The sequence below is a fragment of the Trematomus bernacchii genome, unplaced genomic scaffold, assembly GCF_902827165.1.
Source record: "Trematomus bernacchii unplaced genomic scaffold, fTreBer1.1, whole genome shotgun sequence".
Classification (NCBI taxonomy): domain Eukaryota; kingdom Metazoa; phylum Chordata; class Actinopteri; order Perciformes; family Nototheniidae; genus Trematomus; species Trematomus bernacchii.
This window is the reverse complement of record NW_022987899.1, coordinates 3,581,915-3,598,783: the sequence shown is the minus strand read 5'-3', so window position 1 is coordinate 3,598,783 and position 16,869 is coordinate 3,581,915. Positions and strand designations below refer to the sequence as shown.

Sequence of the window (16,869 nt, the reverse complement as noted above, 5' to 3'; positions counted from 1 at the left end):
TATAAATTAGCAGGGAATATCTTCCTTTAGCACACACAGTCTCTACCAGTTCCAGCAGCGTATTCTCCGTTTATCAAAGGAAATTATTATCTATAAACATAAGGCTTTCCAGAGTTAAACGACTCTTATTTTCAAGATGACGCTAAGTAATTGCAGCTGATAAGTAAAGACGTAAATATGTCATCACGTTGCAAAATCATTGAGATCATAATATGACTCATTTATGACATTCATCATGATGATATAGTTGGCTTGTTTACAGCCTGTTTGATCGTCCCACTCCACGTTTATTGTTCCGTTTGCATTCGCTGCAGACCGTAGCAGCATGAGCTAAACTCTTAAAGTGCTTTAAAAAAAAAAAAAATGGCTTTCCACTTTGGTGTTGAATTGAATGGCCAAAGTACAAGCACAACAAAATGTGTCCTCTGCTAAGTGTTTTAGAAAGCCTGCTCTTTCATTAAGCATATTCACAAAGTAGTCTGTAGACTAGCAGAAAAGTTCAGTTTAAAAAGGCAAAAATAAAATATTAGCAAAACAAAATGCTCCGTTTTAGTTCAAACATACAGTAGATGGTTACCGGTACATGTCTTTATTTTAAAATCTATTGTGTGTATTGTAATTCCAACACTTTTAGAAATATAACAGTAATCTGATTATGTACTTTTTTGTGAATACTGTTACCTTTTATATATCCTGATTATGTTACCCTGTTACATGTAATCCATTACTCCCTAGTTACGTTTGTCTATTCTGAGGGATTTGATATACCAGCTCATAGTCACTCTATGGGGCTGCTCTGTCTCTCTCTCTCTGTGTGTGTGTTGCTCTCCAGTCATTTCTGGAATTTCTCATTGAGTAGATGGCTGTGAACAATACACCCCCTGGTATTATGTGAGGGTGGCCTTTCCATGTACAGACAAACCCCCCCCCCATTAACCTCCTCGGTAGTCGCTTTCAAACAGATGTACAGTGTTCACACAGACACACACACACACTTTCTTTCTGCCTGCTGCATCGTGGCCAACGGACCCCAATGGGAATCCATATTATTTATTGATTTCTGTGTGGGCATCCATCTCTCCCCCGTGTGTTTGTGTGCATCCGTTTGAGTTTTTCTGTTTATCATTTTTCACAACGGGCATAACCAGAGCAAAGGATGGAGAGACAATAACAAAGAATGGGAGAGGGAGGGAGAGGCTCATTTTGATCATCTGGTTCAAGCTGTACCTTATATTTTTCCCTCCCTCCGTCATCCACTCAGTCTCCAATAGGTTGGTAAAATAGAGGATGTTCTGGGCTTAGCCCCCCGCAGAGTACACTTCAGCACCATTTATTGGAGGAGGCTTAGGTAGCTGAGGGCGGCCGGAGAACAAAAAACAACAGAGGCAGTGTGCGGTGCGAGCGCAGAGCGGTGGGCGGCTCCATGTGCGCTGTTCGGTGTGGGAGGGGGGGAGTAGGCGGTGCACTAACAGGCCCATTTAAGTGCTGTTAATCCCGGTGTGCTGGAAGAGGGCTGGCACCGAGGTTTAATGGTGGGCTGCTGAGAAGGAGAGCGCTGCGGTTACACACAAACACCATGCCTGCCACCCACACACCGGGCACAAACACACAAACTAACACTGGCTTGTGTGTGTATACAAACACAAAGAGGAAACTCAATTACATCTACAGGTAGACACAAAAAAGAACACTTCACCACACATTTCAAGACAGTGAAGTTCAGTGTTTCAGAGTGGAGCGGAGATGATGTCTTTTTGTAGGCCGACCCATAAATTAGCATCATAAAGGGCTCCCTCAACAAAACTCAAAGGGATTTTTCCATTGGATTTAGGATAGTTTTCAAAAATAATCTGTGTAGCAAACACACGTTTAAGATACTTCTTTTAGCAGGATAATCTCCACATGTTAACACCACTTTGTGATTTTTGACAAGGTAAATGCAATCGCCAGAAGTAAAAAGCTAACGTTTGGCTATAAACAAACTACATCACTTCCACATGACTTCACGTAACCACGGCTAATGTTTGGCCTGATGACGTTTAGTCATCTCATTTAGTCACTTGTTAGCAACCGTGGTTTTTACGACACATAGAAGCTTTGGATATTCACAAATGGGGTATTTGCTGATTTACTTTATGAACAAAACCTGAACATCTCTTCAGCTTGTGTAAACCAAAGACCTTATTTCAGGCTTTAACCAAAACACAATAAAAAAAACGTTGGTTTCCAGACAAGGGAACGGGAAGTGCTAGAATCCTGAGGAGTATCCGGGTTCAGGACTCTGCATCACTCCATACAGGGAGAGACACCACCAACAGCTTTCCTTTTCATGATGGCTTTCTTTAGTTTATGTTTTGTAAATGTGCTTATAATGCACTGAGCTTATCAGTTTCAGCATTGTGAATACAGGCACATGTCCCCTCCGTCCCTTCCTTTGTCTTTCTCAAGGGCACATTAGCACTTATTATTCAGGGACCAGGCCGCGTTGCCCCCCCCCCTCCTTTCACTGCAGGTTTTAAATTGAAAATCAACTCAAACCTGCTTCTCCAAGCAGGTGTTCAGACTAAAAATAGTACTGCATTAGAAAGGATATTCAGAGAGCTGCGTTGGCGTGTTGCTCCAGGTAGCAGTGAAGAGATGAAATATGATCCAAGAAGTCCAGTTTCAATAAAACATCTACTGTTTAGGAGGTTTATCAGATGGCAAAATCACCGCCCAGTACTTTATAAAACTGGCACCATGTTAGCAATCATATTGTGTGGAAGAAGTACCCAGATAATTTACTTAAAGGTAGGGTAGTTAAGAATGGAGAAACCAGCTCGAGTGCGCTAGAATTTGAAAGTACACAACCGGAAAAAATCTGCCCCTTCCTTCAGACTTCCTTACAGAGCCCCTCCTCCAACACACACGGACGCGCAGATGACCAATGAGGGCACGAGATAAGTTTGTGCACAGATGGACGGCTGACAGGCAGGTAGGCCATCCAGTTATTTTAGCCGGGCCGGCTCAGATGATTGGTCGTGCTTTTTACAGCGCCACGGCTTCCACAGATGACATTTTTTAATGTATTCATTGCTATCGGGATGTTAAGAGCATTCCATGGAATATAACAAGTGTTTCTGAAGTGCATTACCTACCCCACCTTTAAGTCAAAGTAGAGGTACTACAGTATAAATATACTCCATCACAAGTAAGCGCTGAATTCAACATGTTACCTAGATAGAACAAATGTCAATGTTTTCTTGAACACTTATGTGGTTAGAAGCCTGAAATAAGGTCTGTGGTTAACACAAGCTGAAAATATTTTAACGTTTTGTTCTACGACTTAAAATATGTCAGTAAATACCCCACAGGAGAATTTTTTTAAACGGTGGTTGCTAACGTTAATTTGTCTAAATCAGACGACTAAACGTCATCACGCCTAACATTAGCCACCTTTAGCTTAGCAGTGTTGATGCACAGCCATGTGACCGTGATGTAGTTCCTTTTATATTCTAATGTTAGCTTGTTATTTCTTGTGATTGCATTTACACTTTAGAAATCCAAAAGTGGTGTTAATATGTGGAGATAATCATTTATTTGCCAATATTCTGAAATCCAACGTAAACGTCTCATTGCTTTTTGCAGAGGGAGCCCTTTGCGATGATAACTTCTGGGTCTCCCTAAGAAAATGTGTCATCACTGCGCCACTCTACGGACCCCTGCCATGAATCCTTGCTCTAATAATCCTTTGTCTACTTCCAACATCAAAACAATGTTTCATTCCTTTTTTTACCAGGCAAAATTATTCTCCAATTTGTCAGAGTGACACTTTAACTTTCCATGGCAGTGTTCCCGTCTGAGGATGAGTTGTTGTCAGTGCAGTGAGGAGCAGGGAACACCACAGCCTTTTCACACAGCAGCTGAGCACCTCTTGTTCTCCACACAGCGCTGATGCTCCATATTCACTCTCAAGTGTCACAGCCTGCGGAGCTCAAACACACCGTGTAACAGGACAAGACGTTCACCTCCAAGAGAGAAGGGAAGGAGCTGAGACAGGAGGGACAATCCTCCCTGCTAACTTCTCAAATGTTGTGGTCTGTGATGAGCTCCGAAACACAATATAACGGAACAAGACGTTCACTCTTTTTAGATAATTAAAGAGAGAGTAGAGAGAACAAGGAGCATCGTAGTGTGTGTGCCGGAGAGATTAGTGCTGTTTTCTGTTTTGTTTTCATCGAAGGAGAGAATCAATGAAGATCAGGGACATCAAAAACACTTTATGGCAAACGCATACATAGAGATAGACATGCAAGCTCAAAGACACATCTGGCGCTCTTTTTTACGTTATTTATCTTTTTCAAAACACAAGACACCAAAACAAGCAGAGATTAGGATGTGTTTGTGTGGCAGTGTTCTCATGTGTGTGTGTTTAAAACCTTGACATTAAGGCAAGGCACGTTTATTTATATAGCAACAACAAGGCAATTCAAAGTGCTTCACAAACAGAAAAGTCTTCAGCCTTCTAAGGAGATTTTTATAATGCAATGGGAAAAATGTTGACACCTGATATTAGCATTAAGTGTACATGAAGTCCACACAGTCCTCGAACCCACTCAGGAACAGTACTGAGTGATAGTAGCACACTCTTTGGCAGAACCAGAGACTTCTTCACTCTACTAAAGCAGCAGAAAATAGACTTGAAGCGTGAAAACAGCTTTGGTTGTGATTACGTGCATTTGAAGTGCTAGCTATTATGTGGTCTTTGTGTACAGACAGCTGTGTAGGCGCATGAGAAACACAACGGAAACGCCTGCTGTGTAAACACGGCTTTCAAATGGTATTTCAGTTAAGCTTCAGGGTACGTTTTTTATATCAACAGGAAATGGATTCATTACAAAAATGTAATTTAAAAATAACACTTTAATTTGCTTAAACAATTTTGGATTTTATTTTTTTGTTATTGTAAAGTTGGGCCTGAATTTACCTTTTGCAGTGGAGTTGAGATGTCTTTAGGATTAGAGCAACATGTGAACATTTCTTGGAGATCTTAACCAAATATATTTGTCTTTGCATTCTCAGATTAGAGTCAGCAATCTGATACATACAAGTAAGAGTTCTGAGGAAGAAAAGTCAGGGTCAGATCTCAAAATAGTTTTTTCTCATGTGGCCATAATCCTCTTCCGTAGATAATACATCTTTCACTTCTTCCTTACTATGTAAATAAAGGTGTGACTAGCCTCTGTCGTGTTTTCCCGTGGCTCTCCAATGCTTTTCCTCTCCTTCTCCCTCCATCCATTTTTAATGTAAAAGTCTTCTACAGGAAAAAGAGTATAAGCCCCACATCTCAGAGATAAACCGTGCAACACATCTCTCTGTTTCTCTCTCCTACCTCAATTCTCCTTTTCTTGAATTATGGATCGTTTTCAAACCAGACACAATCTACCATTCCTTTTTTTTTTTTATCCTCAATGCGACGTCAGGAGGTCTCTGAATATTGGTTGCGTTATTTGTTCACTTTAATCAGTGACTGGCTGTCTTCCCTTCTCCTCTCTTTTCATTGTCTGCTTCACCTTCCTTCTATTTTAGTCTTCAATCTTTGGAGAGGCAAGGGAGATTAGGAGAGAGGGACAGAGGGAGGTTTCATCAGGTGAATGCTGATCTGCAGTAATGACAGAGAGACAGCGGGGGGATTATTGTGCAATATTGTCACGGGTGTTTCCATCAGGGAAAATACCAAGTGACAATATTACATGATAATCCAAGAGGTCATTGCGAGGTCGCCAATGCTTTTATGAAGCAGTTGCCTCGCCAGCTACTGTGGCATTTATTTTTTTCAGATTATTTGTTCAGATATTAAATACTTAAAAGCAAAATCCAAGCTATTGTCAATGTGATTTACATACCCATCATACACAGATCATAGAGCTCAACGCAGCTAGTCCCAGCATGTATTGTGGGTGGTGTTGAGAGTCATTGAATAAACATCAATAACTGATTTGAAGGGAAAAACTAAATATAGGGACAGATCACAACAGGATTTTTAAAACATTACTTTTACTTTATTCCCTTGCTTAAAAGATTTCCGAGGATTTGTCAACACAAATCATGTTTACAAGTGCATACAAGGAGAACATCTTCTTTTCATGGATAGGTCATAAAATAGCAGGCTTATTGAAGTTGTTGTGTTATTTTTGTAAAATGTAAGTCTTGCAGTAATCTTCCAACTTTACATTGCATTTAGATCCGTTCAGATTTACCATATTCCATTTCACCTTTTTCATTGTTTCTACAGAAAAAGGTAATAAAATAACAGGATCATTTTAGTAAATATTAAGGAACAAAATAATTGTTTTGTACACTCAAATCAAGTCAGATCTCTGTGTTACTCATCCAAAGTGTCTAAAGCGTATTTCTGTTTACAAGTGTACACAGTAAGACAATCTTCTGTTCATATAAATAAGTCATCAAATAGGAGGCTAACCTTAGTTTTGACAGTTGGATCAATTAGCCGTTATATATGGAAGTTAGTAAGGTCAATATGAATTAACACAAGATGTCCTTATATGACCCCGTGATTTTGTTTCTGTACAGTCACACCGCATTAGATCTCCTCTGTTTTACTCATTCATAAGTGTCTGATGCTTCTCTGCATAATGCACTTGAGCACGGAGTTAAACACTGCAGGCGACGGCGCTTGTTGCCTCTTGCTTAAGAGGGTTAAATGAGGTTACAATTTGCTGAGCTCTGTTGACTGTCATCCAGTCAGACATCACCTAGTTTAACCTGTAAATGAAGAACATAAAAGTTAGGATAAATGTGAAGCAGATATCGACAGCGAAGACAATGGATAGACAGCCACACAGGCAGGCAGACGGACACACACACATACACACAGCACACACACTCTCCAGCCACAGTTACCTCCTCTGGCCTCTCCTGGCTTACTGTGCCATGTCGTGCCGAGCCGTGTGTTGTGATGCGTGGTCTAGTGGGGCTAACGGAAGCACATGTGTTGTCTGCTAACTCTGATTAATGTAACAGACTATACTCCCCCTTCTCTCTCCGGCTTATTTTTTTTTTTTTCTCTGGCCGCCTACTGTCCTGGCTTCACCCCTCGTACATGTATGTCTGCACTCAGCCTGCGTATAGAACCCGGCCGTGAGAACGCCAGAGAGTCATTAATTTATTATACAGTCTTACTCTTGTTTTGTCGGTATAGCATATAATGCATCAGAGTCTATAATGTAAATAATGTAGGGTAAAATGGTACAAAACGGTAGATGCAGGGTTCAGGACGGTTCAAATCTGTGACACTGCAGAGTCAAAGAAGCTTCTGTAATGTCAGTGCGGCGGCTGGTTACAAGTGTTTTCATGGAGAAAATCTTTGTATTGTAGTTTAAATTGAGTTTGCCGTTCAGTCTCCAGGTATGATACATGCCGTTAGACGGGCCATGGATTGCAGGCCAAACAAAACCATTAAAAGATCCAACGTGTTTAATAATTTGTGTTCAACAGACCCAATAGCTGGCTATAACTACAAACAGAACAACAAAAGCGTTCTGTATAAAAGCTGACAAAAATAACAGTGAATAAACCGGTTTTTACGGCTCTACCTGGAGCCTTATATCGAAAAATGGGGAAAATAGTTGTAGCCCTGAGCAGGACTCCATATTAGCTTCTAATAACATAATATAATTATAAATCCCTTAACTTAACCCAAAGCATGTATATTATGTATATATCTTTCTTTTGTTGTTATTGTGATTTACCAATACTTGAGTTCATATTCTGAGCGCATTAATTTATAAAACATGAAAAACTGAAACTGCTGTATTTTCAGTTTTACTCATTGTACCCCTTGATATTTGAAGCTACCTGACAGTTCTGAAGATGAGCATCACTAACTTAAAGGAGACACATTAGGACGAGTAGGTTTGATTTCCTGACCGTCTGCAGCCTGATGCTCCTCAGGCGAGTTGTTGTTGTTTTGTGTGCCGTGCCTCTCCCTGTGTTTGGATGTGATGTGATGCGTGGCCGAGTGCCGGTCCAGCCATAGGTGATTCTTTCCTTTCCACTGCCCTTTCCCCGCTTCCACGCACAGGAGTAGGCAAGGAAACAGAGGATAATACAAGGGGAGGACAAACATGCAACCCTGGATTACCCTGGTGTGGGGGGGATGGGGGGGATAAGCCACCACTTTATTACATTCCCAAATTTATATTACTACCCCCTTGGGTCAATAACCCTCTGACACATGGTCCCTCCTTCCTGTCTGCTGACTCCATCCTTTCTGTCTTGAGACCATTTCAACAAAGGCTGCATGAGAAAAAGAATACTAATTGTGATTATTTTGACTGATATAGAGAGGTGCAGAAAACCCAGAAATAAGTAGCATTTTACAATTTCCTGTTCCCTCGTCTTGAAGTCAACGAAGTCATTGAACGTGTTTTAGGTTGAAATAAGGTCTGTGGTTTACACAAGCTGAAGAGATGTTCACGTTTTGTTCTTCGACATAAAATACGTCAGTAAATACCCCAATGGTGAATATCCTAAGCTTCTTTGTCATAGAAACAGCGATTGCTACTGACTACTGAACGCCATCACGCCAAATATTAGCCGCCTTTAGCTTAGCGGTGGTGACGTGAAGTCGGCCTACACAAATATGTCATCACAACTCAGGAGGGATCGATAGCTTTTACATCCTTCAATAATATATACAATTATCATTTTGTGTTTTTTTTCAAGAGGATCAGTACCAAACATGTTTTGTTGAGTCAGTAGGAAATGAATGGTTGGTTGGATATCTCTGCACTTTAATAATAATTAATTAATTACATTTTAATGCACACCCATCAAAGAATGAACCAAAAAAATGAATGTTAACAAAGAGAGTTTTTTTGTTTTTGTTTTAGCATTATTCATTATAAACATATGTACATTTTTGTGGCTTTGTAAATATTTACTTTTAACTAAATCAAACTATGGCTTTCTCTTTGCTGCTACTACTGCTTTTATCACTGCTTTATTAATGTGTTCCCTTTTCTTGTACTACATTGAGAGAGGCCTAAAAATAGTATGATGACATGTGGTTCCTGCTATTTCAGTTTTGCATTCGTCCATATTGCGTTTTCCATAGATTGCTGATCTGTTTGCATACACGCATCCGTCATGTGTGTGTTCGAGAGATTTTCTGTGCCACTATTCCACACAGACAGCTCCGAAGCAAGCCATCTCACACACTTTGATTCATCCACTCCACAGTACAGTATGTCCCTGATCTGTCTGCCCCCCCCCCCTCTCCTCTCTGCTTCTCGCACGCCTCTGCCCCCCCCTCTTGCACTTCCTTCTATCCCCTTGTGACCGCTGCTACCCCTCCCTTCTCCCTGCTCCACACACACACACTTACACACCCAGATAAACAGACATAGAAACACATTCATTCAGAAAGACACGCACATGGTCAAGGAACTTGCACACACACACACACTGTTCACACACAAATGCCCACTTCTACACTCATAAATACGCACTTGTCATGTGATGTGTGGTGCGCCATGGGGTCCAGATGAGTGGAATCTCAGTGTTGGCTCTCGCTACACTGAGCACCACAGGGGGTCTACAAAAATCTACAAAGCCACAGTCACGAAGCACCGTGTCTCGATCACACAAACACGAGTGTGTGCTCACATGGGCCCCGGCATATTGAAGTACACACCGACGACACACACACTAAAAAAGCCAACATAAGTTTAAAAAAAGCTTTCGCACGAACTGCCAAAAGTTCACAAAAACACGCAAAGACAAGAGAACAGCTGGACAATGTTTTCAGCCACACACACACACACACACACACACACACACACACACTACACAAGCTCTCACGCACTGTCGAAAAAAGAAAAATAATTTAGGAAAATTAGGGGGAAAAACAAGGATAAATCCCTCAACTACTTAATCCCATTTTAAATGCTTGCGTGATATATCGTGTTTGTGGTTTCACAGACAGACAGAGAGGGAAGCGGGATAAAGTGCCAGCCAAGCAGATGGAGAGGAGAATGCATTTGTGAGATTGAAAGAGGCAGAGAGGAAGAGTTTGGAAGATAAAGCATTAGGAGGATCCAGGTATGATGTGACGCAGCACTCCTGTCTTTTGTTTTCGCCTCTCTAAATCTGCCACCCATCATCATATCACTTGATTAAACCTAATCCTAATGCCTCTAATCCTCCAGGCACCAAAAAATGCCTAAGTGCCTAGTATTCATCCAAAAACATCTCTCAACGGAAGTCAATGAGCACTACATTACGCCTCTAAACTGCTTTTTTTGTGAGCGTGGGTTGTAGATTTTCCAAATTTACGAAACACTTGGGTATTCAAGTATTTAGTGTAGTGAAGATTAGAGGAAATAAATTGTCTCTGTTGGGGATCTGCCTGCTGTCTCCAATAATCTGTCTCTTCCTGTTTCGAAAACGCCTGCATAATGTTTCTCATTGATTAAAAGTCTTATCTGATAGGTGCAATTAAAGTTAGGGTAGGTAAGTTTGAGAAACCGGCTCGAGATACACTTTTTGTTATATTCCATGGAATGCTCTTAACATCCCGATAGCAATGAATATCTTAAGTGCTTTGACAAAAAAATCATCTGTGGAAGCCGGAGTACTGTAAAAAGCACGACCAATCATTTTAGCCGGCCCGGCTAAAATAACTGGATGGCCTACCTGCCTGTCAGCCTTCCATCTGTGCACAAACTTATCTCGTGCCCTCATTGGTCATGTGCGCGTTCGTGTGTGTTGGAGGAGGGGCTCTATAAGGAAGTGGCAGATTTTCTCCGGTTGTGTATTTTCAAATTCTAGCGATCTCGAGCCGGTTTCTCCAAACTTACCTACCCTACCTTTTAAGAAATAATGATGATTTTTCTTTTGATTTGGGCTAAACTGATCTGTTGTTCATTACTCACCAAGAAAGTGTTTAGAAGTGAAAGATTAACGGTGAGGGATACTTTTGAAATCCACAAAGAAACTTTGGAAAAGTAGGCTTTGCAAACGGGAATACAAAAGAAAAAGAAAAGTGAGCCCAGTCTGCTCTGATTGGTTAGTTTGCCGGCTCTGTTGTGATTGGTCAACCTCGTAGAGATGTCCCGCCTTTCACTTACAATGTGTTGGAGAAGCGCGAGTGTTCCATAGTGATGTCATTATGTTCTTGAAGTAAACAAAGGAGTCCAATGGAGGTGTTTCAGTGTGTGGGAGAGAAACTCCCTCTGGAGGGAACACATGAATTGTATCCTTTGCAGACCATTTACATGCACACAAACCTATAGAACACGCTAGACTGAAGGGAAAGTCCCTTTTTTTTTAAATGTCTTAATTGTATTGTATCTCTTCATCGTGTTCATTTTGTAATTTATATGTGGAAAGATGCATTTTTTCTTGCTGTCCATTGATTATACGGACATATTGCAGTGTGGACAGTGCGTGCTCCTGTGTGTAACGGGCTGCATGAGATTTTGGTCATGGAATGCATGTCTGGTTGTGGGTACGATGAATATGCATGTGTGTGTAACATGAAAGGTCCGTGTTCGTGACAGTGACCCACCTCTAGTGTTTTGATGAGCCAGATGGGTCACGGCAGCTGCAGCAGAGGAGGAAGAGGACGAGGGAGAGGAGCGGGATGATGATGAGGAGGAAGAGGGGAGGGAGGAAGGAAGGGGAAGGACAAAAGGACAAAGAAGAGGAAATAGGATACAAGGAGATTAGGGAAAATATGGAGGAATGGAGAGGTGGAACGTAGTAAACTGAGAGAAATGTAATATTTGTACGTCTCGTCTGCTTCGCTGTCTGTCTCAGTCCATGAGACAATGAGCACAGACATTTGCACACACACGCAGACAGTCAGGGAGTTGGAAAGGCATCGCCTAAATTAATTATGTTTTTCCATCCTGGCAACACACCAGAATGCACCCCCCCCCATCCCCACCCTTTTCGCCCTCCACCTGCACCGCTCCACCCCTCCTAAATGTTTCACATCAGGCGAGGGGTAATAGCCCCATGTTTAATTGATGGAGCACGGAGGCATTTTGGTGATAACACGGACTTTAGAGGCGGTCCAAAAACACAGGGAGGGTGTGGAGGGTTACAAATCTGTTCCAAGTTACATGTAATCTAATCTGATTATCACAATATACAAATGATGTGATCATACTTTCAGTTACTTTTTTGATTACCACAATATAAAATGCAGTTAAATAAATGCAATAGAAAATAGATATTAATAAGATGTTTTTTTACTAAAGTGTATTATTTAAGACAACAGAACAATGTGACCTTAGAAAAGAAGAAACCAAGATATTTGGGATCAAACATGATTGTATTGATAGGAAAACCTGCCTTTCATTCAGCATATTCAGGCAGTAGCCTATACACCAACATGAAACACATGAGCACATACTACAGTTTAAAAAAGCAGAAATAAGTATTATCCTACAGAACAGTACAGTTGACAGAGAAGAAATACAATCTGATCCTTTTACGACAATAATGTGTCCTCTGCTCAAAGATTTTATTCATAGGAAAACCTGCCTTTCAACACATGAGCACATACTACAGTTTAAAAAAGCAGAAATAAAATCTGAGCTGACAGAAAATGCTCCGTTTTAGTTTAATACACACAGTTAAACTCACACACACTATTTTACGAACATATAGGTTCACCTACTGAATTAAAAACAGAACAAATGAACCAAAGAAAGTGAAAACCATGAAGCAGATTCAGGCAGTAGGCAAATAGATTCACATTTAAAGTGTTATCCTACTGAACAGTACAGCTTACAGAGAAGAAATACAATCTGATCCTTTTACAAAAAACACTAAATGCTCTTTTTAGCATTTTACCAACATTGTAATCCTGCTAGTAATGCACCATTTTTTAAAAACGTAACAGTAATCTGATTACATCTTCTTGTATTTAACTGTAAGGGAATACAGTTACCTTTTTGCATATCCTGAATACATAAAATACAGTCTCAGTACCTGTTTGTAGTAAACACAAGGTGGAGGTGGTTATAAACGACTGAAGATGGAGGCCCCGGCTCCAAGGGAACGCATACGGCAAAACGCATCGGAGTAACGCAAACGCAACCGCAAAAAACCTTCCGCCCACACGCAATATACACCGGATTGTGTCAAGCTCCACGAGACGGCTCCGTTTACATCCAAACGCTGGAAAAGCTGCAGTACATATGCCGAACCTGTACGTGGCGCTGTAACTTCCTCCACAAAAGCAGCAACTTCCTCCACAAAGCAGCGAAGAAGAATGGTTGTCATGGCTGCACTTCTGTTTATTCTCCGCGGTGGGGGCCGAGGGAACCGCGCAGAGTTTTTCGCCGGTCAGCGTGTGTTAAAGTTTAAATCTTCATGCTGTCTCATGCAGCAGCTGATCCAGTAAGTAAACCCGACAGTAAAAATAAACATATTTATAACTAGTTTAGGTAGTTTGAGAGGTAATTAAAATAGCTAAGGGTGGTGATCTGACTTGAAGTGTGTGTTTTGCTCCCGCTGCTTCACAGCCGGAGGAGCTGCGTGTCTCCGTCCTGTCAGATTAGACTTCACTCGCGTTTATGTTCATATCGAGATAAAGATAAATAATCTGAATTCAGTGTGCAGTGTACTTTTGCGGGGGTGAGCAGCAGAGGTGGGGAGAGGCGGGGAGAGGCGGGGCTATGAAACGCATGACCGTATAGGCGACCACACGGCCCCGTTGGACCCCCAGAGCGCTCCGTTCCCAGATCTATCCACCTTTGGACCCGTTGTCGTTTGCGGGGTCTGTTTCTACGTTTCTGTTACGGCGTCGTGGAGCTTAAAGGGCTATACGCATGAGAAATATGCGGATTCAACCCGTTTTCGTCCCCGTGGAGCCTAGGCCTCCGGCATGTTTCCCCCAGTCACACACATTATGCTGACTCTATAATAAACTCTTCTGTAATAGATATTTATTGACTCCACATGAATTAAACCAATGTGGTGCTAAAGCGAGAGCTGTATGTGTCTTGAAATTTAATGTTTTGGCAACAGTCCAGCATGCTAATGGAGTCAATCAAGAAACAGAATGAAAGAGAGATAAGGGACACACAAGGGGAGCCTTAGAAGTGGTGTGTGTAGCAGAGGACAAAGAGGTTGTGTGTGTCGGAGAGAAGCAACTATTGGCTGCTGGCAGGAAACATTTGAAGGACAACAAGATTTCCATTTCTCTTTCAGTCTGTCTCTCATTTATTAGCATTTCCTTTCATTGAAAACATCCTTTTTGCCTCTGCGCCTCCTCTCTCCTTATTTTTTGGCAAGGGGCATGTGTGTGTGTGTGTGTGTGTCAGCGTGTGGAGGGGTTAGTTTTGTGGTTTGAGTGCTAAGTGAACGTGTCAGTGCCCAGGGCAATCAGTCTCCTCCAGGGGCCAAACTCAGTCACGGGAGCACACAACCTACTGGTGGCACAGACATTGTGCCCTGAGGGTGTGTGTGAGTGTGTGTGTGTGAGTGTAGCCGTGTGTGTCGAGAGTGAGCGATTGTGTGAGTTTCCTGTCCGTCTGAAGATGCTCATGTGAGTGAATTTGCCTTTGTGTGTGTCTGTCTACGTCAGTGTCTTTTGTTTGTACATGTTTGTGCTTGCATCACTGTGGGTTTGTGGGTCCTTTTTCTGTGTGTGTGTGTGTGTGTGCCCTCAGGTCACTTTAACGTTTTGTATTGCCCCCTTGTTGCATGTCCCACCCACACAAATACACGATAATTGGCATGCATAAGCATTTTTGGATAAAATGTAACCCCACACACACAGTCATTTTTGCTGTATCTTTGCCTGCAGGAACCATGAGGACATCTGAACAGTAAACACTAAAAACCCCAGAGCCCCATTCTCATATATTGCTCACATTTGCACGCACTTACTCTTTTTCACACACACACACACACACACGCACACGCACACAGCAAACAGATAATAGCCCATATTCTCAAGTGTGCACAATGTTATACTCTGTTGTGTTTCGGATAATTGTACTCGACCCACTCTAACACTGTCCCTCTCTGTCCATTCTTTAGTCTGACCATCTCTGGTCCTTCATCAGGGCGAATACAAGGAAACACGACGGCTTACATCAGGAGCACACCTTCACTGTCATAGTAAACCCTGCAAAGATATGAGTATCAAACAGTACAAAAAGCATATATGGAGTCAAGTGTAGGATAAATGAAAAAATATATAATACAGTGCATTTATTACCTACAAGGAGTCCAAATAGATACATGTCCAGTGGGCAGCAGGCTAACACTTAAACTGGGATGTCTTTGTCTTGTCAGTGTCTTTGAGTTTAAACATTACAACTGTTTATTTTGACGGTGGACATTAGCCTCATTAGCATCATTAGCTGTGATTAAGTGTTCGCCACACACGTTTGGACTGACTGGGTCCTATTGATTGTGATTTCTGTCCTCTCTGCGGAGGTCCTGAAGACACACATATCTTCTTTTATTGTCCTTTTTTCTAAGGTAAGGTATAGAAAATCGTAACTTTGGATTTTTGTTTGATGTGAAATACACAACACAGCAGCCTGTAGGTATAATTAAACTGTTTTTTCTGCTTGGCGACAATTCGTTGTTTTCACCGGCCGGCATTTGACCAGGCAGTGACGTAGCACTGCTCTCATCAAATGCTGTAGAACCTTTACTCTTGTTTTTATTTGCTTACATTGGATCCAAGTGTTTACAGCCTTCTCCTCCTGTACCTCAGCATTTGCTGTGACTGCACTGCTCTCTTTCTACCGTCTTATTGTGGCTTTCTTTCTGTCCGTCATGGCTGTTATAAGCCAGACTCCCGCTGTCCTGAAGACAAGAGGCAGACGTAATCTGCACCTTGACCTGACAGGGCTAGACAAGACGCTAACACAAGTCTCTGTGATGGATGGGAACACAGAGAGAAAGTTAGATGTGTCTGATGGAGAGGCTGAGAGAGGGAAGCTCCATCTTCTTAAACGTCAATCATTTGTCACGTCAGAAGCGCTTTCAAGTGTTGCTTTGATTTGTCTGTCTGTCTCATCCACCACCCTGTCTTTTCTCTTTCGTAAAGGAGAAGGAAACTGAAGAGGGAGAGTGAGAGGTACAGAAAAGTTACATTTAATTGAATTTCAGTGTCTTTCAGCGGCTGCCATTCTATTGCATTCAACTCAGTATTGATCTCAGTCTTTAGCTCTTATTATTATTATTATTATTATTATTATATTATCTTAATGTAAATAAATGAAATATCACAAGGTTCTCTTACAATTTACATTTGCTGCATTCAGGAAGCTAATTTGTTCTCACACCCTGTTGATGTAGGAAGTGCACCTACTTTGCATTTTATTTTCAGCAGTATTTTAACATTTGAATAGAAATCCAATGCAAATATGCAGTATCTGAATTTTCCTCAAACTGTAAACTCTTTGAGTATGACCTTACTGTGACCCTTACGGGCCGTCTCCACAGCAGCGTTAAAAAAATCTTGGAGGTGGGCGTATCTGAAGCTTGAGGATTTTTTGCGAGCAACCAATCACATGAATCTCCCGCCCGCGACATACGAAGCAAAAAAGCCCGAAGTAAACTGGATATAAACTCCCCAAAACAGGCGAAAACCTACCACTGTCTCTGCCACCTCCCTCCATGCCTGGCTCCTCCGGTTTATATCCCGGTAGGTCTGGTCATAAAGCACCGGGTGATTGATTCGCTACCGCTAATTTCTCCTCCATTTTTTGGAATATGAGGAAATGACCTGCGGTATGTCTCTCCCAGCATACACGCCGTTTGATTGGCTAGAGCTTGAACTGTCAGATTTGCGTACACGGGATTTGATTGGCTGACGCTTCCACCTCA

The 16,869-nt window shown here is 41.7% G+C and overlaps 1 protein-coding gene across 1 annotated transcript in view; it reads left to right on the top strand.

Annotated features, from left to right (window-relative positions):
- The window catches only part of lekr1 (leucine, glutamate and lysine rich 1), an 89,854-nt gene that overhangs the window by 4,525 nt on the left and 68,460 nt on the right, over positions 1-16,869 (top strand). The window lies entirely within an intron of this gene.